The following is a 26734-nucleotide window of genomic DNA, read 5'->3' on the forward strand; positions in this document are numbered from 1 at the left end:
GGAGATCTATAAATACAAATTACATATAAGTTTATGGATTTGGAGTAAATTACTGTAAATTCAAAAGTCATTTCCTTTAGGAGATGGTTAAATTTATCTACCTGTTGAAAAGAGTTGTGTTCTAAAAAGTTTTTACATAATAATATCATACATCCACCATGAGAAGACAAAAACTAGACAAAATAACATAATTTGGTAGATCAATAAGCTCACCTGGTTTAAGCCAGTGCCCAGTAAGTAATAAAATACTAGGATAGTTTAAGTCATGCAAAAAAAGTGAAAGTTCACTAGTTTTATGTCGCAGAGATTGAATATTTAACAACATTAGAGTTAGTTGGCTAGGTAAAACATTAGATTAAATGTGTTTTACATTTACATAATTGTTACTAGCTTGTATGTCAACAGTAGAGAGTTTACTATTCCCAAATGTTACATTGGACTGAGATGTTGACAGTCTTGGTGAAAATTCAATTTAATATTATTTAATTGACAGAAATCAATGAGATAATGTACCATGCGCTCCTTATTTATGTAATCACCAACAATGGGTATACAAGCGTAGTTCCATTTAGGGATTCAATGCATTTTGAGATTTCGCGATGTTGTGACGTTATAAATGAATTAAGTATGGGACTATTTTTAAACAGAGAAGGTCCTATTAAAACTACGTTTGTATTATCCATGTTTCTAAGTCTTTTTTGAATATCCCCAATGCTGCATCGTTGAGCATCCCGAGCACTGATTTAAGTGAACCAAGAAACACAAAAACGAAGTCCGAATTAGTAAACCGTTCGGAGAATTGGAAAGTCTCTTGAAGCAGGTCTTCAGTCAGCAAATTAGATGTCTTTTGGCAGTTTAGATCATACTTGCTACCAATTGATTTTTTAAAGAGTGACAGATACCCTCTAACATTCGATCCAATGACCAACATTTTGTTCTTCCTGGGATAGCGTCGTTCTGCTTTGGTATTGGTAAAGGTATTGCTGGGTTTGGGTACATTTTCTGCGGATGTAGGACAGGATTGAACTCAGGTAGCCTCATATTTTAGACTCTCAACTTCCATACGTTGCGCCGCATTTTCCAGTTCTAGTGTACGGATTGTTGATCTCATGTTCTTGCTAGTACTTGTAAGATCTTGTAGGCGCTGATTTAGATCAGTTTCCAAGTCCTTATACTTTTGTATAGTTTCTCTTAGAGTTAGCTCTTCAAATTGGAGTTTTTTAATTTCATCCTGAAGTGTTATAATTCTTTGGCTTTGTTTTTCCAAATCGGAAGCAAATTTATTTTCTGCCTCTGTGACTAGACTGTCATAATTGGCACTATTACGACGTAATCTTTCGATGAACCTGTCTTTAAGCTCGAGATCTTTAGAAAGTGTGTCTATTTTTGTGGTGAAGGTCGCTTTTTCTTCTTCCTCTTCTTGTCGTCGCAGCTGGCAACTCTTTGAGCAAAATTGCTTGAAGTCTTTTTTACAGCATTTAAAAACTTGCTGCATGGTTACTAGATTTATATGTTAATGACTTTTCAAAATTAGTTTCGGAGAGTTCAATAAATTCACGACAGAGGTCAAGTTTAGCAAAACACTCGCGGAAAACGGTTATTATTCTATTATTTTGAAAATAGCTCTAACAACATTAGTTGATAGAGTTAAAGATTTAGGTGTTCTTTTTGATATTAAGCTAACTTTTTAATTAAATACTTTGGATATTATTAACAGGAGTATGCCCAGATTTGGTTTTATCACTGGAAATAGCATACATCTTTTACTTGACTGTTTCAAATTGCTTTATTGCTCTTCTTTCCTTGTTAGGATTGTCATATTGAAGGCCTTGTTAGGATTGTCATATTGAAGGCCTTGATTGATATTGAAGAGCCATTGCTTATAAAGTTCAAGTTAAAATTTTTCATAATTTGCATGGACTATGCTTAATACTATCAGTATCCAGTTTGGTATTCCTATTCTTCAAATCAGACAGCTTCATTTCTTATGCTTTAGCATTTCATAAGATCTTGTTGAAAGAACAATTCCTTTTAACCCATATCAATGAAGGGTTAACTCTGCTATGTTTCCTTTACCTTTTCATTTAGGCAACTAAAGGTTTTTTCTGTAGGAAAATAGTAGCACGCTAAACTTACGGTTATTTAGATAAAAAATTGTTAATCTTACACTTTGACATATAGATAACATGTAAACAGACTCAGATAAGAATCTTTAATATAACTGAAGAATGCTATAAGCAGTGGAAACAAATCAAAATTATTCTTTATTACTAACGTTTTTCACCCCCAATAAAAACCTGCTGAATTTATATTACGAAATGAAAAAAAGTCCAATAAAAAATTTGATTTAATCAGGGCTCGTCTGCAAGATCCGGAACAAATTAAAAAAAAATTAATATAACGTCCTTTATCATCATCATTGATTTTTATCAAAAAAGAAAATTTCCAGTGAACACACTATTGCACATCCACTTTAACAAACGTGACTTGTACTCCGAAATGTCTCTCCTTCTCTTTCCTCCCCGTAGTTGCACCGGGGAGGCCTTCTGCCCTCGTACCCCCTTCCCCCAACCCTCTTTCGGCCTAGTTGCAGAACGGGGTGCGTCGACCTCCGCGCTATGCAGCTAAACCGAGTCGTGTCCTACTTGAGATCTCTCTCTGGATCGATGTCAGGAGGAGAACAGGAAGTTTTTTTTTTCTTTTCTTTGATCCAGTTGGATAGAGTTAAGAGGTTTATCAGTAATGGCGTTTAGGAAATATAGGAAGAACACAGCATGATGTTTATCTGCAACGTTGCTGTAGTATATGGTGTCAATGTACAGGACGGGGTCCAGGTTAATAAGAATTATACTTCATTTGCCTAAATTGCACTTGGAAATGTTTAGCATTATCAAATACATTTTAATCTTAAGTGGGTAGCATATGATCTCATTACTACCAATTTTTGAGAAGTGCATTGCTACGCAGCTAGTAAGGTTTTTTGAGAAAAATTATTTATTCACAACGTGCCAATTTGGTTTCCGAAAAAACAGGAATACAGTTAAGGCAATCCTGGACCTTGTTGCTTTTGTCATGGATTCTTTTAACAAGTTAAATTTTAGCAGTGTCTTGTTCTGTGACTTGTGCAAGGCATTTGATTGTGTGCCCCATATAGTATTCTGTTGCAAAAACTTGCTAAGTATAGTTTTAGTCTATTAGTTAATTTTTCCAGTTTTGCTATACCAGGACGCCAGCTACAAAGCCTTGAATAAAAAATGTATTATCAAAGTGATTTAAATGAAATTTTGTAGGGACGTTATAAAAGGTACTAGTATTATTGTAACGCAAAAACAAAGTAATTCGGTTCATTAAAACGCGAGTTATAAGCCAAGGAACCCAAAACAACTTTTTAAATTTTGCTTCATTGGGACGCCATCTACAAAAACTTGAATAAAAAATTTATCATTAAAAGGATTTCAATGAAATCTTGTAAAAATGTAAAAAAAACTCCCAGAAATAATTTAAGATCAAAAACAAGTAAATCGGAGTATTAAAACGCGTGTTATAGGCAAGTGAACCTAAAACAATTTTTCCAGTTTCGCTATACTAGGACGGCAGCTACAAGGCCTTGAATAAAAAATTTATTATCAAAGTGATTTAAATGAAATTTTGTAAGGACGTTAAAAAAGGTACTAGTATTATTGTAACGCAAAAACAAAGTAATTCGGTTCATTAAAACGCGAGTTATAAACCAAGGAACCCAAAACAATTTTTTGAGTTTTGCTACACTGGGAGGCCATCTACAAAAACTTGAATAAAAAATTTATTATTAAAGGGATTTGAATGAAATTTTGTAGAAATGTTAAAAAAAACCCCAAAAATAATTTAAGATCAAAACCAAGTAAATCGGAGTATTAAAACGCGTGTTATAGGCAAGTGAACCTAAAACAATTTTTCCAGTATTGCTATACCAGGACGCCAGCTACAAAGCCTTGAATAAAAAATGTATTATCTAAGTGATTTAAATAAAATTTTGTAGGGACGTTAAAAAAGGTACTAGTATTATTGTAACGCAAAAACAAAGTAATTCGGTTCATTAAAACGCAAGTTATAAGCCAAGGAACCCAAAACAATTTTTTGAGTTTTGCTACACTGGAACGCCATCTACAAAAACTTGAATAAAAAAATTATTATTAAAGGGATTTAAATGAAATTTTGTAAAAATATTTAAAAAACTCCCAGAAATAATTTAAGATCAAAAACAAGTAAATCGAAGTATTAAAACGCGTGTTATAGGCAAGTGAACCTAAAACAATTTGTCCAGTTTTGCTATACTAGGACGCCAGCTGCAAAGCCTTGAATAAAAAATGTATTATCAAAGTGATTTAAATGAAATTTTGTAGGGACGTTAAAAAAGGTACTAGTATTATTGTAACGCAAAAACAAAGTAATTCGGCTCATTAAAACGCGAGTTATAAGCCAAGGAACCCAATAAAATTTTTTGAGTTTTGCTACACTGGGACGCCATCTACAAAAACTTGAATAAAAAATTTATTATTAAAGGGATTTGAATGAAATTTTATAGAAATGTTAAAAAAAACTGCCGGAAATAATTTAAGATTAAAACCAAGTAAATCGGAGTATTAAAACGCGTGTTATAGGCAAGTGAACCTAAAACAATTTTTCCAGTTTTGCTATACTAGGACGCCAGCTACAAAGCCTTGAATAAAAAATGTATTATCAAAGTGATTTAAATGAAATTTCGTAGGAACGTTAAAAAAGGTACTAGTATTATTGTAACGCAAAAACAAAGTAATTCGGTTCATTAAAACGCGAGTTATAAGTCAAGGAACCCAAAACAATATTTTGAGTTTTGCTACACTGGGGCGCCATCTACAAAAACTTGAATAAAAAATGTATTATCAAAGTGATTTAAATGAAATTTTGTAGGGACGTTAAAAAAGGTACTAGTATTATTATAACGCAAAAACAAAGTAACTCGGTTCATTAAAACGCGAGTTATAAGCCAAGGAACCCAAAACAATTTTTTCAGTTTTGCTACACTAGAACGCCATCTACAAAAACTTGAATAAAAAATTTATCATTAAAAGGATTTAAATGAAATTTTGTAAAAGTGTTAAAAAAACTTCCAGAAATAATTTAAGATCAAAAACAAGTAAATCGGAGTATTAAAACGCGTGTTATAGGCAAGTGAACCTAAAACAATTTTTCTAGTTTTGCTATACTAGGACGCCAGCTACAAAGCCTTGAATAAAAAATATATTATCAAAGTGATTTAAATGAAATTTCGTAGGGACGTTATAAAAGGTACTAGTATTATTGTAACGCAAAAACAAAGTAATTCGGTTCATTAAAACGCGAGTTATAAACCAAGGAACCCAAAACAATTTTTTGAGTTTTGCTACACTGGGACGCCATCTACAAAAACTTGAATAAAAAAATTATTATTGAAGGGATTTGAATGAAATTTTGTAAAAATATTAAAAAAACTCCCAGAAATAATTTAAGATTAAAACCAAGTAAATCGGAATATTAAAACGCGTGTTATAGGCAAGTGAACCTAAAACAATTTTTCCAGTTTTGCTATACCAGGACGCCAGCTACAAAGCCTTAAATAAAAAATGTATTATCAAAGTGATTTAAATGAAATTTTGTAGGGACGTTAAAAAGGGTACTAGTATTATTGTAACGCAAAAACAAAGTAATTCGGTTCATTAAAACGCGAGTTATAAGCCAAGGAATCCAATAAAATTTTTTGAGTTTTGCTACACTGGGACGCCATCTACAAAAACTTGAATAAAAAATTTATTATTAAAGGGATTTGAATGAAATTTTGTAGAAATGTTAAGAAAAGTCTCAGTATTAGTTTAAGACTAAAATAAAGTAAATCGGAGCATTAATACGCATATTATAGGCCAGTGAATCCAAAACAATTTTTCGAGTTTTGCTATAATAGGACGCCAACGACAAAACCTTAATAATCATTAAAAACATAATAATTATTAAAAACAAAAACAGTAAACTTTTGGTGAGAGACGTACCCAAGGGAACATAATTAGGTAAAAAATCAAATACTCTTTAAATTAATTAATTATAAATTATGAAATCATCTTCTATAGGAAACAAGTGTAGATTCTGACAGAGCATTCTGTTTTAAGAACAGAGAGAGGCTTGTCGAGTATGTCACCAGATTTATGGGTTTTAACTATAACCAACATAGAGTCAGTGGTACTGAGGAAGGTCCTGTCTACTCCCCTATCAGATCAAACAGCAAAAAACTCTCTTCCTGGCTTTAAAAGGTTAATAAAGGATTTTTTTGTGGAAATTGCACCATATTCTGTACAAGGATTTCTTAATTATAGTCCTGCTATTCCATATTGACAAGTTAATTTTTAATCTGTTTAAATTTTTTGTTATTATATAGTTGATTTACTGTACACTGTTTGTTTGTTCTTATTGTTAGTCATTTAAAATGTAAAATGTGTACGCTATTATGCGCAACTATATTTTATACACAATTTTTTATAAATAGATTGATTTAATTTAAAACACTATTTTATCTGTATCTTATGCAAACTATTTAAAATGTATTTTTTTATTACCTGGAATTATTCCCTAGTTTTTGTTTATAGCCGTATAGGGGAATTAAAATGGCTAATTATCACTTTATTAATAGGTTAGATAATGCTAATAAACAAACATGTTTACTTCAACTAATATACAGGATGTAACAGGCTTTAGTTAGTTTTTTTTAATGCATTAATAGGCTACTTAATTTCACAAAAATCACTCACTTCAGAAGTAACAGTAATTTCCGTATTTTGAATATAATCTGGTGGACTTTTTACGTCAATAGCTGCACCTTCAAATTCACTTTGATAGATATGTGTGTAGCACATGTTGACGTTTAGTTGACATTTCTGGTTAAACAAAAAATGCTAGAAAAAAAGAAAGACAAATAGCTTAGTTGTTGTGACACTCTGTATAAAATAATATATCCTACTAAAAAAAAAATAACAAATGCCATGAATGGACTTGTTTGACCTTCACATTTGCGCCGTTTACTAGAAAACTGATATATTTTGCCGTTTTTTTAACCGATTAAAGCATGACAAACGACGATAATCATTATTAGATTAGCGTGTAATAAGAACGTGATTTAACCCGACTAAATAACAGAGGGGGGAGGTACATCCCTGACCTGAGCTAAGTCTATAAAGGATGGAACAACAAAAAAAAAAATAACGAGACGCAGAAAAAACCCTTTTGTTGATAAATCCGCGCCCTTTCTCGAATGTCCGTCCTCACCTTTCCCGAAAAAAAAAAATCGATGAAGACAACTCCCGAACACAATGAAGTGGTGCGGTATACACGAGATCAGGTTTTGGTCTCAATGGTCTTTGCAACGTACTTTTTTTCGTGTTTTTTTTTCTTCGGCTACTAGTTTATTCATGTTTGATATTATCGTGAAGGGTTCGGTAGTAAAAAGGCAGGAATCTTCCTTTAGGGCCATTAAAACATTATTATATCGTACAATAGGTATTTGGACCATTGAAGAAAGCCTTGAGTGACTGTGAATGAGGGAAAGATTGTTATAAATTCATTTTTAAATTCAAGAGTACCGGGTGAATTTGAAGCTTCAGAGGAAACAACAGTTTGATATCGATTAGTAGTCGTCGAAATTCTCTCATTGGGAAGTAGGAAGAAATTTTAAAGGAACGGAGAACAACTACGTGTTTACTGGGTGACCCGGAAGTCATAAAATTCCATATTTCTTACCTCTCTGTATATTTATCAAAAAACGCTGAAATAGGTGTCTAATGAATTTATTTATATAATTTGTATAAAAAATTTCAGGAGTGTATCTGCTGTAGATTTTGAGTTATGCACATTTTGTGATATTTATAGAAAAAAAAATCATCCTCCACATATAATTCGAAATTTCTCAACACTCTCTATATTTATCAAAAAACGCTAAAATAGGTATCTAATGAATTTATTTATATAATTTGTATACAAAATTTTAAGAGTGTAGCTGATGTAGATTTTGAGTTATTAACACTTTGTGATAATTATAGAAAAAAATCACCCTCCACATATAATTCAAAATTTCTCAATACCCTCTATATTTAACAAAAAACGCTGAAATAGTTGTCTAATAAATTTATTTATATAATCTGTGTACAAAATTTCAAGAGTGTATTTGCTGTAGATTTTGAGTTATTAACACTTTGTGATATTTATAGAAAAAAAATCATCCTCCACATATAATTCCAAATTTCTCAACACCCTCTATATTGATCAAAAAACGCTGAAATAGGTGTCTAATGAATTTATTTATATAATTTGTATACAAAATTTCAAGAGTGTATCTGCTGTAGATTTTGAGTTATGCTCATTTTGTGATATTTATAGAAAAAAAAATCATCCTCCACATATAATTCAAAATTTCTCAACACCCTCTATATTTATCAAAAAACGCTGAAATAGGTGTCTAATGAATTTATTTATATAATTTGTATACAAAATTTCAAGAGTGTATCTGCTGTAGTTTCCGAGTTATGGACAGTTTGCCTTATTTTAAAATAAAATCCATTTTTCACATATAAATTTTTTATATTTAAACAAATCCTGGTATTAAATACATATACCTGTTTGTTCAACTCAGGTCTTAAGTGCAATACAGTTAGAAGTAAGGATTTCACCGGTATTCAGCTGCTGTTGGCAAAGAATATTGGTTAATATTTTGTTAACTATACTATGATTTCCTTTATTCTCCAGATTTATAAAATCTGGCAATATTGGATTTTAATTGAAAATATGTTCGTCAGAGAAACAAAGTCATAAATAATAATAAAATAATTAAATTTTACATTCCAGGCCCTAAAGCCTATATAGATAAAAAACGGTGATTTAAACATTATGTATTTTGCAAGGAATTTAAGGAATCATATACCGGTCTGGTCAATTCAGGTCTTGAGTGCGACTTGGTACACGTTGTCCTGACCCTAGTACTTAGTCGGTTTTTATAGTGTTGTAGTGCGTAGTTGCTGCTTATAGATGTGCCCAGATCCTTGACGTATGTAGTTTAGGGGGAGATCCTATTCAAAGAACGGTGTGAGATGAGTACGAGGAATATTTGTCATCAAATTGTTTGGCAAACGTTCGCTGATTGTTTTTTTATTACAGCTAAATAGAGCTTTCAATAGGCCACTCTCTGTATAGATCACAATCCTTTATGATCGGAGAAAAGTTTAAAGAACTCTGGTCTTCGTGGATGCGACTTCGTTAATGACTGTATAGGTAGAACTGATTTCTTGTTATACCCATGCCATGTTTGCAGAGTACAGGTATACCCTTGAAGATTTTTCATAAGGTGTGCATTTGTCCAGAGTATGTCACCTCTTATACGTTTTCACAATTATGTGTAAACGTATAAGAGGTTAAAGAAATTTTTGTTCAAAAGTTATGGACGATTTCTATAGTCGTATTAAATCGTCGATTCAATCGAAACACAATTGACAAGACTGTTTCGTACGATACGAATTAATACGAAAAAATGTTTAGAATTCGTACGAGTCGACAGTCAAGTAAACGAGATTCGTATCTATACGAATACGATCCATCTCCACTGTGGATTAAAAGCAGGCCGATAACCTCAAACAAGAAAACCGTCATAAATGAAAAGCTTTACGAAATCCCCTCGGGAGGCCTTAAGTGAGGATAAACTAACGATTTTTACGACACAGAGGTAAAACCCGGGGCATCGAATCGCGCCCCAGCACCTGTGCAATTTAAAATGCAAGCACCGCATCCGCCATGTTATTATTTGTGCAGAAGAGGTTAACGGTAAATAGGCTCAATAATTAGCCGGTGCAGGGATAGTTATTCATTCTAGCAGAACATTGCATTGTGGAAAATTACTGGTGCCTTCGCTACATCCACGGTATGTCATTAATATACTACGGTTGCGATAATGGGCCAAAGGAGAAGACGGTTTTTTTCCCCATTGATAAATTTAAAGAATCGTAAGTTCTAGACAGTTTTAGGTAAGTTGGCAACGTCGCGTTAGGTTTTACGTGGTCACGTTAACATTTGTTCGCTTGACAGGTGTCAATAGGGGCAATACCAACATAAATATTTTTAAAAGAAAAAGAGGGCTTAGAAGTTATACGGATAACTGCAGCAAATATTCACTTCCAAGGCCTGGGAATTTCTAAAATTAAGTGGCTGATGCTAATAAGTCAGTTAAAACTATGTTTTGTGACGTAACCAATCGTTATTCGAGTTTGGTCATAAACTATGTTGTCGTAAAAATGACAAAAATATCACATTCTGAAACGACGGTTGGGCGCCATCTTGGAAAACGTCGAGAAACAAAATGGCGACGCCCTTAATGAAGAGATTAATCGATCGATGTTTAAATGTTTTATCGAAACGTATACGTACATGCCTATACCTCCGAACCGAAAATAAAATTTCCAATCGAATATCAAGAAAAACGATTACGCTCGCCAATTACTTCAAACGGAGATTTCGCCAGATCTACGACGTAATTTGTGCGAGAAGTCGTTGAACCCGTTATTATAGAGGTTGTGTTGATACTCGATACTAGGTGATCATATAAACAAGTTAATTTCAATAAATTCGAAATCACCTTTTACTATTTCGGTATTATTTCCGAGGTTATAAACGAGGCGCGTTATTATGCGAGTGTCGTGAGAAAGTTGACGTTTTTTTTACTCTTCAATGTTTTATACAAATTCCGGTAATTTTATTATTATTATTGTAACGTTTATTTTATACAACGGCAACGCCGTTTTGGTTTTGATGCATGGTGAGCGTATTTTTGAGGTTATAGGACTCGTGAATAACCGTCATAGGGGCGCTGTTGCCAATTAGTGCAACAGTTATTTTTATAGGGTTGGTAAAATCTGCTCACATAACGAAAATAAATGCTTACACATTCACGAGACAGCATAACCAACCAACAATACAAAAGCTTAGAGAAGCGGTGGTTGCCGTCTACACACTGATGCTGACAAATCTGCTAGCGTCTTCTCGCTTGGCAACGGACGCTGTTGTAACTAACTTGACGTGCCTAATTAGACCAATCAAAATGGTAGAAAGGCGTGGCCAAATTACGGCGGGAAAATCAAATTTCATATAATAAGAAATCTTATATTTTTTTTATGTAATTGCAATATCTAAAGGAAATGGATGGAAAATAGGGCCTTTTTGATTAGGTGTTAGCATCAGATATTGATCAGGATAAAATAAAACTTCAGCTTTATTTTATATATCTAAACGAGTTAATGTAGTGCAAAGTGCAATAATCAGTTAATCATAGTGTACTATATATCACTAATTTCCAAATAAAAATAAAACCATGTTTTTCTTTAATACATTTAGTATTAATTTTCCTGAAAAATTTTTTTTAATTATACACATTTTAGACAAGAATTTATTATAACACTGAACCCCAATTTATCAATCTCATTTTCTTTCAATAATTGTGAAAAAGAAATTAATGAGAAGCTAGACCTTTCGTAATATGTATTTATAATGAACAAGTTAAAAATTAAACATTTAAAAGGCGAAACTTCTTGATTGAAACCAACTGAAGTTGATTTAATTAAAGACCAAAAATTGGCAATACAAGAAGATAACAGTAATAAATAAAATGACACTTTCTTACTGGAAACCTGGAAATCAATTAAAACATTACTCCTGACATTGAAAGATACACTTTTTAGCAAAAAAGTAATTGATCATGACAACCTTAAATGACATGACATGACAAATGATGTTCTATCAGTCAATGTCAACAACGTCAGTTCTATCAATTTTGCACATTTGACACACGATTCCGATCATCATCATAAAAGCTTCATACATGTGACCAACAAAAATTTATTCTAAACTTGTCATTGTAGTGATACAACTATGCAATAATATTTAAGTAATCCATAGTGGCCAAATCTTAACATTACTCCTCGATTTGAATTATATACAGGGTGTTTCTTAACCTATACGCATAAACTTGGGAAATTATTGCTGACGGCAAATAATGACTAATAGTGAAAAAAAAAATTAGTAAAATAGTTTTAATTACGGAGATAAACGACTTAATAATTAAAATTTAAAAAAAACGTAAATTCTCCAAAATAAATGTTTATTTAACTATTATAGTAACTGTTCGAAGTTATTTCCATGACTTTCAATACATAATTGAGCACGCCTAATCCAAGAGTTGCAGACAGCAGCTAATCCAGGTTGTAGTCGAACTTCCTCGGCGGCAGCAAATATCCGATTTTTTAATTTTTGTTCATTGTCAACTTCGGTTACCAGAGATTTTAGGTGGCCCCAAAAATAAAAGTCAAGCGGATTAAGGTCGGGTGATCGAGGAGGCCATCCAATTGGACCACCTCGGCCTATTCATCGTTCGGGGCACATTCGATCCAAATGCCGTCGCACTGGTCGCGCAAAATGTAGTGGAGCACCATCGTGAAGAAACCACAAATTCTGCCTAATGTGAAGAGGGACTTCTTCAAGGAGTACCGGCAAATTTTGTCGCAAGAATTGTAAATAAAGAGCACCAGTTAGACGATTATCCAAAATGAAAGGGCCAATAAGTATTCCGTTTACAATTCCAGCCCACACATTTACTGAAAATCGTTGTTGAAAGTTTGTTCGCCGAATGGCATGCGGATTTTCAACTGCCCAAAAATGCGTGTTGCGAAAATTGTGAATACCATTGCGTGTGAAAATTGCTCCATCCGTAGCTAAAATGTTCCTGGTAAAGTTTGGGTTTAACTGCTGCTGATGTAACAACCACTCGCAAAAGTTTGCTCGAGGCGCATGATCCCTTGGAAGTAAAGCTTGTACTCTTTGGACGTGAAATGGATACAGTAATTCATGCCTTAAAATTCGCCAAACTGTGAGTGGTGATAATCCAAATTGTTCTAGTGCTTATGTCAGGTTGCTCTTCGATGATGGAGTCCATAAAATGAGAGAATATGCCGGTGACGTAAAATGCGCACAAACTTAAATTTAAACCAAAAAATCAATAAAGGGGAGGCCCCATATTTCCCTGATTAGGTTTACTTGACCGTGAATACATGCATCTCTCTCTTTCACATCTGCTAGAATTCTACGCTTCTACGCTTAACGATAGCCAGCTTAGATGCGCGAAGTCTGACGTCACCGGCATATTCTCTCATTTTATGAACTCTATCTTAAATCAAATTCTCCAGATTTAAAATGCGCCTAGGTCTAAAGGCTCCACCATGTTGCCCGAACGAAATACGACCACAACTGTATCAACTGATAGCAAAGTAGGTACTACTAAACATAATAAACATCATCCGGACTCGTTTACTTCTTAATTTGAAAACAAAAATTCCACCTGATAAAGTTATTACATTTTTGTGAAAAAAAAAGAACTATCACAGAAACTAAAAATGTTTTACTTAATTTTTTTTCACTATTAGTCATTATTTATCATTAGCAATAATTTCCCAAGTTTATGCGCATAGGTTAAGAAACACCCTGTATAATACATGAAAATCGCTAAACAAGTTTGATTATGCAACTTAAGCTGCACAAATCTTATTCCTTAAACTTAGAAATATCTTTTTACCTAAACATTTTATTAAAATATCTATATATATTAGATACATAGGTACTCCATTTGAACTTCTTTCTTAGAAATTAAATCTTCTAGATAATGATTCTTTGCATCAATATCTTTAACCCTTTTCGAAAATTCATTACTTTTAAATATCAAAATGAAACTTTTGTTATCGCAGAATAAAACAGTTTTGCATTAACTTAAATTAACATTTACCGTACACATTACCATACCGTAATAATACCGTCACTGTCTATGAGATCTTGGTACCGCAGCTACATATTCAGCTTCTACTGTTGACCACACAGGTCTGCTCTTTCCAAAAACCATGATATGGAATTGTTTCCACATAGAATTATACACCAACTGACGCTTTTCCTGTCTCTTTTATCAGTAGCTCAATCTGAAAACCCTTTAAGTATTAATTGACAATGTTTGTTCTTATAATAAGTTAACCCAAGTTCCTTGCAAATATTTTAAAACCATTTTCTAGGCTTCCATGTTTCATTAGTTAAATAATCTAGAAATCACTTTACTAAGTAAGGTATATTACTTAATACTTCACCCTCTATGCTATAGAAACCCTTTTTCCATAGGCGTTTTGTTTGCTTTACATTCCATTATGTTAAAGTGAGTCAATACCTTTGCTAATTAATTTTAATTACGTTCTTTGTTCTAGTAATCTTCGTTCCAAGAAAATATTTAACTTTATTAAAGCCTTTAGCTTGAAAATTACTTTTTAATAAATAAATAATAATACTCAAGCTCTTTTGTTAAAGTATAAACAACACTAATAGGGTAACAGGCACAGTTGTTGGCACTCCGTTAGTTATTGGCACCCATTTCACAAATAGTGTTTTATTAAGATTATAAATAAAAATCTTTAAATCCTTCGAATCTTAATATAATATAATATTTCCACAGGTCAGGCTTGATAGTTCAAATACATCTTTGAAAGTCAACAGCCTATGTCTTGTGGTGTTTAAGATATTGAGCTAAATATTGTTTTGTTAAAGTCTTAGTGATTGGCACCTTGGTGATAAGATATTTAAGGAGGTGTAATACAACTAAAAAGGTAAATGTGAGTTATATGAATTAAACAGACATTATTGTGCTAAAAAATGCATGATGCACTGATTTTTCCCGCGTTTTTCGGTTATTTACTAGGATGCCAATTACTGTATAGAAGATTTGATTAAATGATAGTTATTGGCACTCATATGGCACTAGTGCCAATAACTAAATTTTTAAGATTTGTACTTTATTATATATTTTGTGTTTAATGATAATTTTTTTAAATTATTTACATTTAATTTAAATCATAATAAAGTAAAATAAACCAAATACAGTTGTTGGCACTATGTCAATTATTGTATTTTTGGGTGCCAATAACTATCGATGTTGGCAAATATAACTACATTAGATTGAGATTTAATGGAATAGGTACCTAGGTATTCAGTACTTTTCTGTAACTTACTATTTAACCGGAACTAACTAAGGTTTTATTTTTTTTTAATATTTTCTAAAAATGGGCAAAAGCATACTGGCCCTTATTTATTAATGGGAACTAATAAAATTAAAGTAATTTTCAGAGACAAACCAAATGTCATAATTTGTTAATTTTAAAACAAAAAAAGTTATAGAAGTGAATTGTCTACTTGCGGCACTCACTATATATAATACTATTCTGATACTCATTTACTTACTTAGATATTTTTTTATAGAAAATGCCTAAAGTAAGAGAGGACCTAAAATATAGCAAAAGTTATAATGAAGAAAACCTGCAAAAAGCTTTAGAAGAAATTAAAAATGGGTTACCAAAAAAAACAGCTGCTAAAAAATTTGGTATACCACGTGCCACCCTACAGTTCCGGTTAAGTACAAAATTTTGTAAAACTGGTCATGGCCCTTCTGCAGTATTGACAAAGGAAGAAGAGAATGTCCTAGTTAAATGGGTAACAGAAAGTGTTCGAAAAGGTTTTGCTCAGCGAAAGGAGGACCTTCAGGCCAGTGTCAAAGCATTTTTGGAAAAAAATCCTAGGCCAAACTCTTTTAAGGATAATTCTAAAGATTAATGATCCAGGTGACGGTTGGTACAAAAGTTTTTTTAAGCGTCATCCAGTTTTAACTGAAAGACAATCTGAACCAGTTACTACCGCCAGTGCTACTGTGAGTGAACAGGATATAAAGGGAATTGAAGAATATTTTAAAGAAATAAATGTGATGGACATATTGAACGATCCCCAAAGGGTTTTTAACTCTGACGAGACAAATTTTCAATTGTGTCCGAAAATAATAAACGTCTTAGCTCCCATTGGTACACGAAATGTTTATGAAGTAGATCGAGGTCAAGCAAAGTCAACGGTAACAGTTTTGTTTACTTTTTCGGCTGCAGGTGAAACCACTCTTCCCATGATGGTATTTCCTTACAAAAGATTGCCAGCTGACATTACTATTAATATTCCAAGTGAATGGGGAATAGGCTACTCTCCCAATGGTTGGATGAAAGCTGAGCTCTTTTATGAGTATATTGCCAATGTTTTCTACAGTAACCTTGTAAACTCAAAATTCCCTATCATTTTATTTGTAGATGGACATACTACTCATCTAACATACAAAGTTAGTGACCTTTGCACAAGGTTACAAATTATTTTAGTAGCTTTGTATCCAAACTCAACCAGGATTCTCCAACCTGCAGATGTTTCTGCATTTAAACCATTGAAAGATCTATGGAGAAAAGGAGTTTTAGCTTGGAGAAGGGAAAATCCTTCAATATCTCTTAGTAAAAATAAAATCGCTCCTATTTTAAATGAAGCAATTTTGAAGGTAAAGCCAGAAGTAGTGATTCAAGGGTTTCGAGCTTGCGGCATTTATCCCTGGGATCCTTCAGCCATAGATTATTCTAAATGCTTGGGAAAGTCAAAAAGTCATAAACAAGAATCCCCCAAAATGTATGTAAAAAATAACCTTTCATTTTTAAAATTCAAAAAAATTATTGGGGTTCAAAAAATAGATTTTTTGCAAAATTTAAATAATCCTCCAGAAGATGAAAATTTATGTGCCCTCTACAATATATACAAAGTGTTTATGCCAGATCATATTACTGCAGTATCACTGGAATCAAGAGAAGTTTCCGAAGAAATGCCACTGGAAGAATCTAATGAAATTCAGGATTACAGAGAATTAGAGAAGACAGATGAAAATAAAGACAGCATAGAAGTTAGAATGACAAGTCCTATAGAAATAAATGAAAATCATGTGAGTAATTTAAATGAACATGATGATAACGTCCAGGTGTTTAGTTTGGAGGATATTCCAATTATATTTTCTGCGTCTCCATCAAACGTTTTAATGGAAAAATCGATTTTTTCTCAAGAAGTAAACACAACTGATAATGAGTTGGCAATAAATGTAGATATCAATCAAGCATCTATAAAACAAAGTGAAGCTGGAAAACAAGTTACCACACCGATTGAAAAAGAAACTCCAGAAATAAAGAAATATCTTATGTGACCTGAAAGAAAGGGAAAGAGAAACTCTGAAAAACTACCTTTTGTGCTGACTTCGGAGTAATGGAAATAGATTCAACTAAAAAATTAAATAAAAAAAATCGGAAGAAGAAGCTAAAGAAAACAGAAAAAAATATACCAAAATTATATGTCTAAGTGGAATTTATTATATAATAAATAGCTGTAACACAAAAATATTTAATTTGTGATTTTATAAATTTACACTTTTCGGTTTCAATATTAAAATTTAAATAAAAATAAAGTAAACCCATGTAGGTATACCTAGTTTTCATTGAAATCTCAAACCGTACATCAGGTGCCAATCACTATGTCCTGAGGTGCCAATGATATTTTTTATAGTGTCAATAACACAATGTTTGCACATATTTATATTTTGATAAAAATTGCTTTCTAATCTTATATTAATTATACTTTTACGATTTAATTATTAAATATATTTCCAATACATATTTTATATTTTATACGGAAAATAAAGTATGTCTTAAAGTGCCAATAACTGTACTGTTTACCCTACATACTAAGCTTATTTTCAGTAGGACATTCATTAAATGTACCAGACTTTTGGAGATTCTTTTAGTCCGTCTCTGTTCAGCTTTGATTTCCTTAATTCAATGAAGGATCACTTTCAAGTAACCCATTTAAAAATACGTTTGTTCTTGTGTCTCTATTTTGTCTTATTACCTCAGTTTTTTTTTTGTAATACAATAAGACATAAGTAACTTTATTGTTAAACTTGTAGCTACTGGTGAGTAATTCGGTTCAAGTATTGGTTCTTCTTAATTTGGAACCTTTTTGCTACTACTCTGAATTTGAGAGAACTCCTAAAAGAAACGTGCATCCTATCGAAAGAACGTTGCAGTCTAGTTAAAGGATTGTGCAGGCCATAAGAGGGTCCAAAGAGAGAACTGACATGACCGATTTATAATCAGTGTGACCATTAGCTAATGGAATTTTAAGTTTAAGAGAACATATTCTTAAGAATTTATTTTGGATTTTTTCAATATGCGTTTTATAAGATGGAGACCATATAGAACTAGCATACTCCAAACTAAGACAAACAGTACAGAACTTTATAGACGGAGCATGAGAATCTTGACTGTACCTAGTTATAAATCCTAGATTTCTATACTTAGAATCGAAAATTCCTTTGAGAACCCTAACTTCCGCTTCCCTTTTTAAAATATTGGAACCTATAGTATAATCAAACAATGTAAGGCTACGAATCCTTCCAAAAGTTATTAAATAACACTTCGGCACATTAAAATTGCAATTCTTCCTTTGTCTTAAAAATCCATTTAATTTTAGCTTAATCTAAATCCATGTATTTAATTTTTTAATTGATTCTTTATATTTTATTGCCTCTCCATAGTTTATAGGATCATTTACTTCTACAGATATTAAACCATTAAGATGTAAAGTACGTGCATTACATTTATTTTCACTGCCTTTTTTGACTCTTGTATCTCTTATAATACAATCATTAAAATCTTCTGAGGGTGTACTTTCAGTTATTACTTTTATCTGATTCGTTATCATCCTTCGAATTTCTCACTCTATTTAATTTATTTTTGCCTGTAGATTATTTTCTAAAGTATTTCAGTAATTGTTTGATTTTTCTTTTCCATACATCCACCTTTCACCATTTGGTCATAATTAATCACACCTTGTGCTCTTCTTCCAGTTTATTTTACCTTAATAAAACCACCCTGAGCCTGACTTCCAAACACTTTTAATTTTGATAATTCATTTTTCATATGAAGAGTCGGGGAAGTCCACATTTAACGAAAAATAAAGTATTCAATGCAAAACGATACTTATAGCCTCTATTTTGTCGGGTTACAGTATAAGAAGAAACAAAGATAACAGTCCAAAGTTATAATTGAAATAAAATTAGATGTACTAGGAAAGAACGCTGAAAGTCCATGCGTCCATGAGTCCCATATGGATTTGAAATGTTTTTCTGTTATAAACGAAGAAACGCGTCGTATAATTTTGCGTGAATTCAATAATTCTATATCATCATACAATGAGCAGAACTCGTATCTTGCCGGACTAATTTCCGTAGTGCCCATTCAGCGACGACGACCCCGTAAACCGCAAAATGAAGTCACTAAGTTTAATCAGTCATCATACAAATATAGAGTTAGAGTCTTGGGGCAAGACGGTTTCACATAATATGCTTCAAACCGTTCCTGTCAATTCACGGAATAAGTGGGCGGCGTGTCCAAACAATTCAAAGGTCATTAAAAATGACAGGTGTTTCTCCAGTTGACAACAGAGGTTAGCACAGAAATAGAAAGCATGCTCTGTCCAAGGAAACAATTATTGCGTGTGTAAAGCAGCACATCTCGTCTTTCAAATCCCGTAGCAGCTATTACAGCTTAAGTAAGTCCAAGAAAACGTATCTATCGGAGGACCTAAATGTTGCAAAAATACATAAACTGTTTAAACAAAAACATCATGATATGAAATTATCTTACGACAGCTATCGAGAAATTTTTAACAAGAACTTCAACATTAGTTTTGGGTACCCTCGTTCAGATACCTGTTCTTTCTGTGATGAGATAAACGTCAAAATACAAAATCTTCAATCAAAACTCTCAAAGACGGAAAAAAGTACTGCTGAAATTCTCAGAGAACTGAAGAAACTGCAACTGGATAAAGATATTCATTTGAGGAAAGCAGATACCTTTTACTAAAGGAAAACAGCTGCGAAGAATGAGAGTAGAAAGACAATGGAAATGGAATCAATATGCATCGATTATGCCAAGAACTTGCCAGTTCCAAACATTTCCACAAATGACGTGTATTAATGCCGTCAATTGTCAATTTACACATTTATTATTCACATTATATATTACGCTATTTTCTATACGTATCCAGAAGTAATAGGCAAAAAGGGAAGCTCGGATGTTTGTTCGTTATTGCATCATATGCTGTACAATCATCTAAATCAGCAAACGAGGAAACTAAACATTTTCTGTGACTCATGCCCAGGACAAAATAAAAACTGGACTATGTTTAGATACTTGCATTATGTTATACATTTCCAGAAACGTTTGGACTTTATTCAAATGACATTTCCGATTCGAGGCCATTCATATATGGAGTGCGACAAGGACTTCGCCGCAGTGAATCAAAAGCATAGAGCAGAAATACCGCAAGACTAGATAGAGGCTTCCGAGTCAAGTCGGAATAAACCAGCGCCCTTTAAGACTGAAAATGTTCAACAACCCTTTTTCCGGCAATGGGAAGAGCTTCTAAATACATTTTACAAAAAAGAAATGTCCATTTCCAACTAGAGTTATTAGGGAAATAAAATTTTCAAAGGAAAATCCAAGGCCTGTGTATTTCCGGACAACATTCAACGGGGAGTGGCAGTCAGCTGATATCGTCGGCAAACCATTGGTGCCAAACAATAGGGGGGAGTTTGAATTACCTGGAATTTCTTACGAAGGTATAAATTTGTATGCATTTTCCGATAAGATTTTACCTTATCCAGTTTGTCTTGTTTCAGGTCTACTCCCTTTATCAGGTGCTAAGTTCAAAGATCTAACTAAGCTTGCAAGATTTTGTGGAGAATCGGCACAGGAGTACGTTTGCAGCCTGCCACACAATTGAGAATTTCTATTTTATTTCGTAGTCTCCATTTTGTCACCAAACAATAAAGATTTATTTTGTAAAATTAAGCTTTTATTGGAAAACCCTATAAGTTCTCGATAATAAGAGGAAATATCGATGAAAGTCACTGGACCCTCATCTTTCTTTCTCAGTTTCTTGCGATCTCTGCTAGAATTTTTGGTTTTTTATTGTTCTAGATCCTTACAATTTTTTTTTTCGAGTAGTAACGCCGTTGAACTACCTAATAGAACATATTAATTCATTGAATAGTTTTTACGCTAAATATCGAATGGTTTCAAACTTAATTTTATCGATATTTAGATTTTATGTTTCATGGACTTTCATCCTTATTCCCCCTGGCTCTTCATATACAATCTTCTAGCTGTTTTTTCCCCATTATTGGAGTAGGAGTTCTACTTAGCTCATATGCTGAGCATAAATTAGCTTCTCCCCATAATCTTCTTGGAAGGTTTGTTTCAGCAAACTTAGTTCTTACTTTGTTTACTATGGTCCTATTCATTCTCTTCAACTCTTGTATATTCCAGCTACAAAACTAAGAGACATTCAGAATAATGACATTTTCGATTATTAAAATTGACATTTAAATAAAACAAATTATTTAAAGCATTGTAGTTGAGCTTAATTCAATTTTTATCTGGAATAGCCTGGCTCTTATCCTATTTCTAATTTAGTAAAAGTAACTTTAAAATCTTTTTCTATTAATTTATTTACAGACATCATTAGTGCTCTTATTGAAATTTCTTTACCTTGACACATTTCTCCATACTTGGCCAATAGTACCCCATTAACCAATCTTTACTTCATCAATTGCCTGCTCAGGTATCCTGGAAAAGCTTACACTGAAATACTGTCAGAATATACTAAAAATCAAAGTTCAAACCTTGATGGCACATTGGCGGGTAATTCCAACAACATAAAAAAAGATTTCTTACCCCTCTAGCCTAATAATAGGAATATTCATATCAACTGAAGCGTATTAAGTCAATACTCTTTAAACCTCTCTAATTTCGTTAAATGGGGTTTTCACCGTAAAATTAACCACGCTTTTTTTCATGTACGAATTTAATAGATGATAGAAAAACGCCCTTGACACTCTCTGATACGCTTGTGTTATGTTGCCAGAGTGTAGGTACATGTATAGAAAAAAAGTCGATTGAAATTTTTATTGTTTTAAAAGAGCGAATCGAATTGAGATTCTGATTTGTGGACAATAACAACGCGGCCCGACATCATTGGGTCGCATTCTAGGACAAATTAATGAAACCGAAATGGATTTAAATTGCTGCGAGTTCGAATTTTATAAATAATTAAACGGACTACTCGGAAATATTGAAAATTGTAGTGAGTGGTTCATTTCAACGTGCATTTAGGCATGTAAAACGTTATTATGGCTTTGCTATGCCACCACCCTTTTTGCTTAAAATCAATTGATAATAAACCATAGAAGATACATCTCAACTTAAAGATCTTTCTAATTACTTACCGCGTGTCTCTTTAATCATCTAAAAAAAAAGAATATAAGTAGAAAATTCCTTATTAATAATATACTCCCTTATTATATTTAAAAACCAATACTGCATGAAATATGTATTTGGGTTTAGAACTTTTGCGTGTAGCGGTTCTGGTGTAGCTATTATTATAGTAGCAAATCAAAAAAACATATAGATGCTATATTATTCCATGGGTAATCTGCCCTCAAAATCAATATTAAATATCGACTTTGCATTGACAGCAGTGTTGCTAGATGTCATAAAGAGAATAATCGCATACCCTGATTAAAATTATCGTACATTATCGTACTGAACGTCGATATTTATACCTTTGAAAGTTTAATTAATTACTTTGAAGTCGAAGGTTTAAGGGGAAAAAAATCTGAAAATATTCTTAAATGTAGTTATTTCCTAAATATTACAAAATTTAAATTAAAATTTGGTTAACATTCATCAAAAATGATGTCATCGTCTTTAGATTCTGCGTTAGTTTCTTTCTCTTTTGTCGCAGCTTTATTCTGATAAAGTGTGGCTGACGTCATTCTTCTAAACATTTTTTCACTAGGATTAAATCTAAAACAGTTTTGTTTTAGATGAACTTTCTGGGAAGATAACATACGTATCCGTTATTATTCTATTTCTTGCCTTAGTTTTTATTAAATTCACCTTTCAAAATTGCCTTTTACAACTGACACTTAAATGCGGTAGTGACAACACATTTAGTGCAAACTTGGACAAATCGTGGATTATAAATTCTCCACTAAAGTCTTTTACCTGACTGAAAAAAACTCATCAACTTCCGTCGATTCTGGTAGATCTTCGTAAATTTGTAATTTTCTCCACTGGTCATCAATTTTTTGTAGTTGATGTGTGTTTTGAAGTTCACAAATTTGAGGTAAAGATTTCATCAGCGGTAAAAGTGTGGTCTCATTGCCCTTTTTGGTACTATCTAAAGTTAAGATGGGCAACTTACTTAGCACAGGATCTTCGAAATTATACCGTTTTTTTATTTCTAGACAAGCAGTAATTACGACAGCGTTGAAGAAAATCAATTTTAGCAGGTTCCTCTAAAGAATCTATTTTCTGAACAACCCCAATACCCAATTACATATTTGTTATTCGAAGGAAATATGCATCATCAGTTGGGTCAATTTTACCAATGTCTGTATTATTGATATAGTTTGGTTCCATAAAAGCTGATAAAAAATGTTTGTCACACATAACCATCTTACTGTGTAAATTTAAAATTACCACTTTTTCACTCAAATTTAGGTAGAACCCATTCCAAAAAAATATAAAATATTTTTGTCTCGAATTTATTAAGAGCAATATTTATTTCCTCGCTGGATATAAGACGATGTTCCAGGTAATTTGAAGTGAAAAACAATTTTAAAGTTTTCCACTGTTCTAGGATCCGCTTAACCACCTGCAGTAATGACAACCAACGAGTTTGGGCTGGTCTAAGTATCTTGTGTGGTTCAGTATTACAAAAGTCCTAAAATTCTCTGAACATTGCCTGTCGCTTAGCGCTGTTTTAAAAAAAACCGTAAATATTTCTGGCCAAGTCTTCACACATTCGGGGTAAATTTTTACACGCTTCACTTGCGCATAAATGCAAAGAATGGCATACACATTTCTGAAGCATTAATCCCGGGATATCGTTAGCTAATTTGCTTGCCACGGAGCTTTTACTACCAAACATGGTATTACAGCCGTCCGATGCAAAACCAATCATATTTTTAAGAGGAATACCATTTTGCGATAGGAGTGTTATTATTTCCTCATATAGCCTCTGGCTAGTAGCACATTGATCCAGTTTCTCAGGTTCATCCCCAGAGAAAATTTGCAAAAGTTTGCAGAAAAGAGTATCAACATTACAGATTTTAGGATGGAAAAATCTTACGCATATACATAAAGTTTTAACTGATGAAATGTCAGTAGATTCATCAATAATCAGACTGAATTTAGAGCCCTTTAAATAAGAGATTATTTCTTGTTCGGCACAGGCACCAATAACATTTTTAGAAACTTGAGTCGCTTTAAATCTTTCTAGTGACATTCCCTGGGCAATTTTCGCGTCAGGAAAACAACTTTTAATTAGATTTGTTAAATGATCAGCTGAATTAAAAGAGATATTATGCTCTGTCAAAAATCCTGTTATTTTAATTTCGGCCACTTTGCTCGGAGTTTGCAAAGAACTCTCAGATTTATTAAACAAAGAGGTTATTGTCGTCTTTGGAAAAGCTTTTACGTTCTGAACATGCAAAAATAAAAGAGTTACACATGCGCAAATGAACTTCTAATAATTACCTACAGAGGCGTAGATAAGCTTGTAATACTACAATGTCTTTTGATTGCCTCATTAAAATATCGTCGTTAGCTACTTGTAAAATTTGCCTCTAAGCCGATAACTATAAGTTTATTGCGATTTACAGGCTAAAAAGCCGTTTTACGAAGCAAAAGAAACGTTTTTAATTTAAACACATAACGGGTAGTACCCATGCCATTTATAGCTGGTATTTACATGTTTTTACGATATGTTAATAATAGCTGAAACATTATTAAAATATTGTGAGGTTAGACTAAGGCTACCGTTCGCCATCTGTAAATAAAAATTGGAACACTTATTTCCAGAAGATGGTGCTGAACGTTGCTCGTTTTCTTGACGATCTGTCCATATAAGGTACGTGAAAACCTTATAAAAAAAAAACGTTATATTCCCTGTTATGACAATAGTAATCCTGAATAAACCGTAATTTCCAAATTCCCAAGGCCAACATTAAATAAAAAAAAGCGTCGGCGTTCGACATGGACGAAAAATCACCAAAACAATATCGAATTTATTCGTAATTTTTCGGGCCAGACGAATATTAAGAAGACTTTGGCGGGATGAGCGAGTACGGGTACTTTTCCAGGTGCCTTTAAACCGGCCTATTTATCAAATTCGGCTATTACATATGTATCGTCTAATTTCAATATCAAATCGGTGGCAATTGAATATTTTCGTCTGACCTTCGAGGTTTTTTCGGCAGTCTGATCAAGATTTATATAAACTGTCTAGGCACAAAAAGTCGTCCTCTTCCTCTCTTTGTCATAATTTTTTAATCCTCATTTAAACACTAAATTAAAACCGCATCTCTAATATACCTATGTATTATCTACAAAACGCGGACGCACGCCCCAAAGTCTTTGACTCGTTGCGATCGGAATGCGTCCATTTCGATTTAGTTGCATTTGTAAATAAGAAAACTGGTTTTAGATTCGGATTCCGAACATACCAGTACTGATAACGAGTTACTTTAGTACCAATACCAGGCGGAACAACGACCAACCGTTTTTTCTTCTATGCGCTCTCTCTCGGTGCCCGCCTATATATTGGGGACCCCTCTTACTTAACAGAACCCGGTATGCGATTGCGACCATATTTCATATGAGAATATATATCTACAGTGAGGGACGAAAGTATTGGCACATCATAATTTTATAAAGTAATTGATTACTGTTTACTATATTTATGTAACCCAATAATAACTATCTAACTAAAAACATGTAAAAGATTTAGTACAATAATAATAATGCAAAATAAAACAGATTTCCTTAAGCATAACGAGAGCATAACAAAAAAATAAAAATTACATTCTATTTAAAATGGACATAACTATTGGCACACCAAATAAAAATAAAATTTAATCCCAGTTCTAATATTTTGTAGGACCTCCTTTTCTTTTTATAATACGAGTGAGCCTCCTTTTCATTGAATGGACCAGCTTTTGCGTATAGGAAGGCTCAAAACTATTCCATTCTTGCAGAAAAACACGTTTAAGCTCTTCCTTACCGGAAATATGGTGTTTCCTTATTCGTTTTCCTAGCTCACTCCAAAGATTTTCGATCGGGTTGACATCTGGAGATTGAGGAGGTGTATTTAAAGTATGAGGGACATTAAACGCAATCCACTGCTTGACTATATAGGCTGTATGTTTCGGATCGTTGTCCTGTTGAAATTAATAATCATTTGCCAAATTAAGTTTTTCCGCACTAGCTCTTAAATTTTTTTTAGAATATTTAAATATACATTTTTGTCCATAATACCATCTATAAAAACCAGATTTCCGACCCCTTCCCGATGACATACAGCCCCACACTAGTACACCACCACCACCATGTTTCACAGTCTTATGCAGATTTTGTGCATCTAGTTCACAATTGGGCTTCCTCCACACAGTCACTTTCCCATCTGAATGAAAAATGTTGAATTTACTTTCATCAGAGAATATTATCCCAACTTTTCAATGAACTTTGTCCCAAAATATATTATCTTGATGAAAGTGTGCATTCGCAAATTCAAGACGCTTTTTTTGGTTCACCTTATTAATAAATGGTTTATTCCGAGCTACTCTGGCACTATATCCACCCCTATGAAGAACTCTTCGTACTGTTTT

The 26734-nt window shown here is 32.9% G+C and overlaps 1 protein-coding gene and 1 long non-coding RNA gene across 5 annotated transcripts in view; both read left to right on the forward strand.

The window, feature by feature from the left end:
• LOC126733763 (protogenin-like) overlaps positions 1-26734 on the forward strand; it is a 125306-nt gene that overhangs the window by 13815 nt on the left and 84757 nt on the right. The window lies entirely within an intron of this gene.
• On the forward strand, positions 17793-20848 carry LOC126733772 (uncharacterized). The gene is made up of 2 exons (XR_007659860.1): positions 17793-20620; positions 20681-20848. It is a non-coding gene; the product is annotated as an uncharacterized LOC126733772 (long non-coding RNA).

The sequence above is a fragment of the Anthonomus grandis genome, chromosome 3 (assembly GCF_022605725.1).
Source record: "Anthonomus grandis grandis chromosome 3, icAntGran1.3, whole genome shotgun sequence".
Lineage (NCBI taxonomy): Eukaryota > Metazoa > Arthropoda > Insecta > Coleoptera > Curculionidae > Anthonomus > Anthonomus grandis.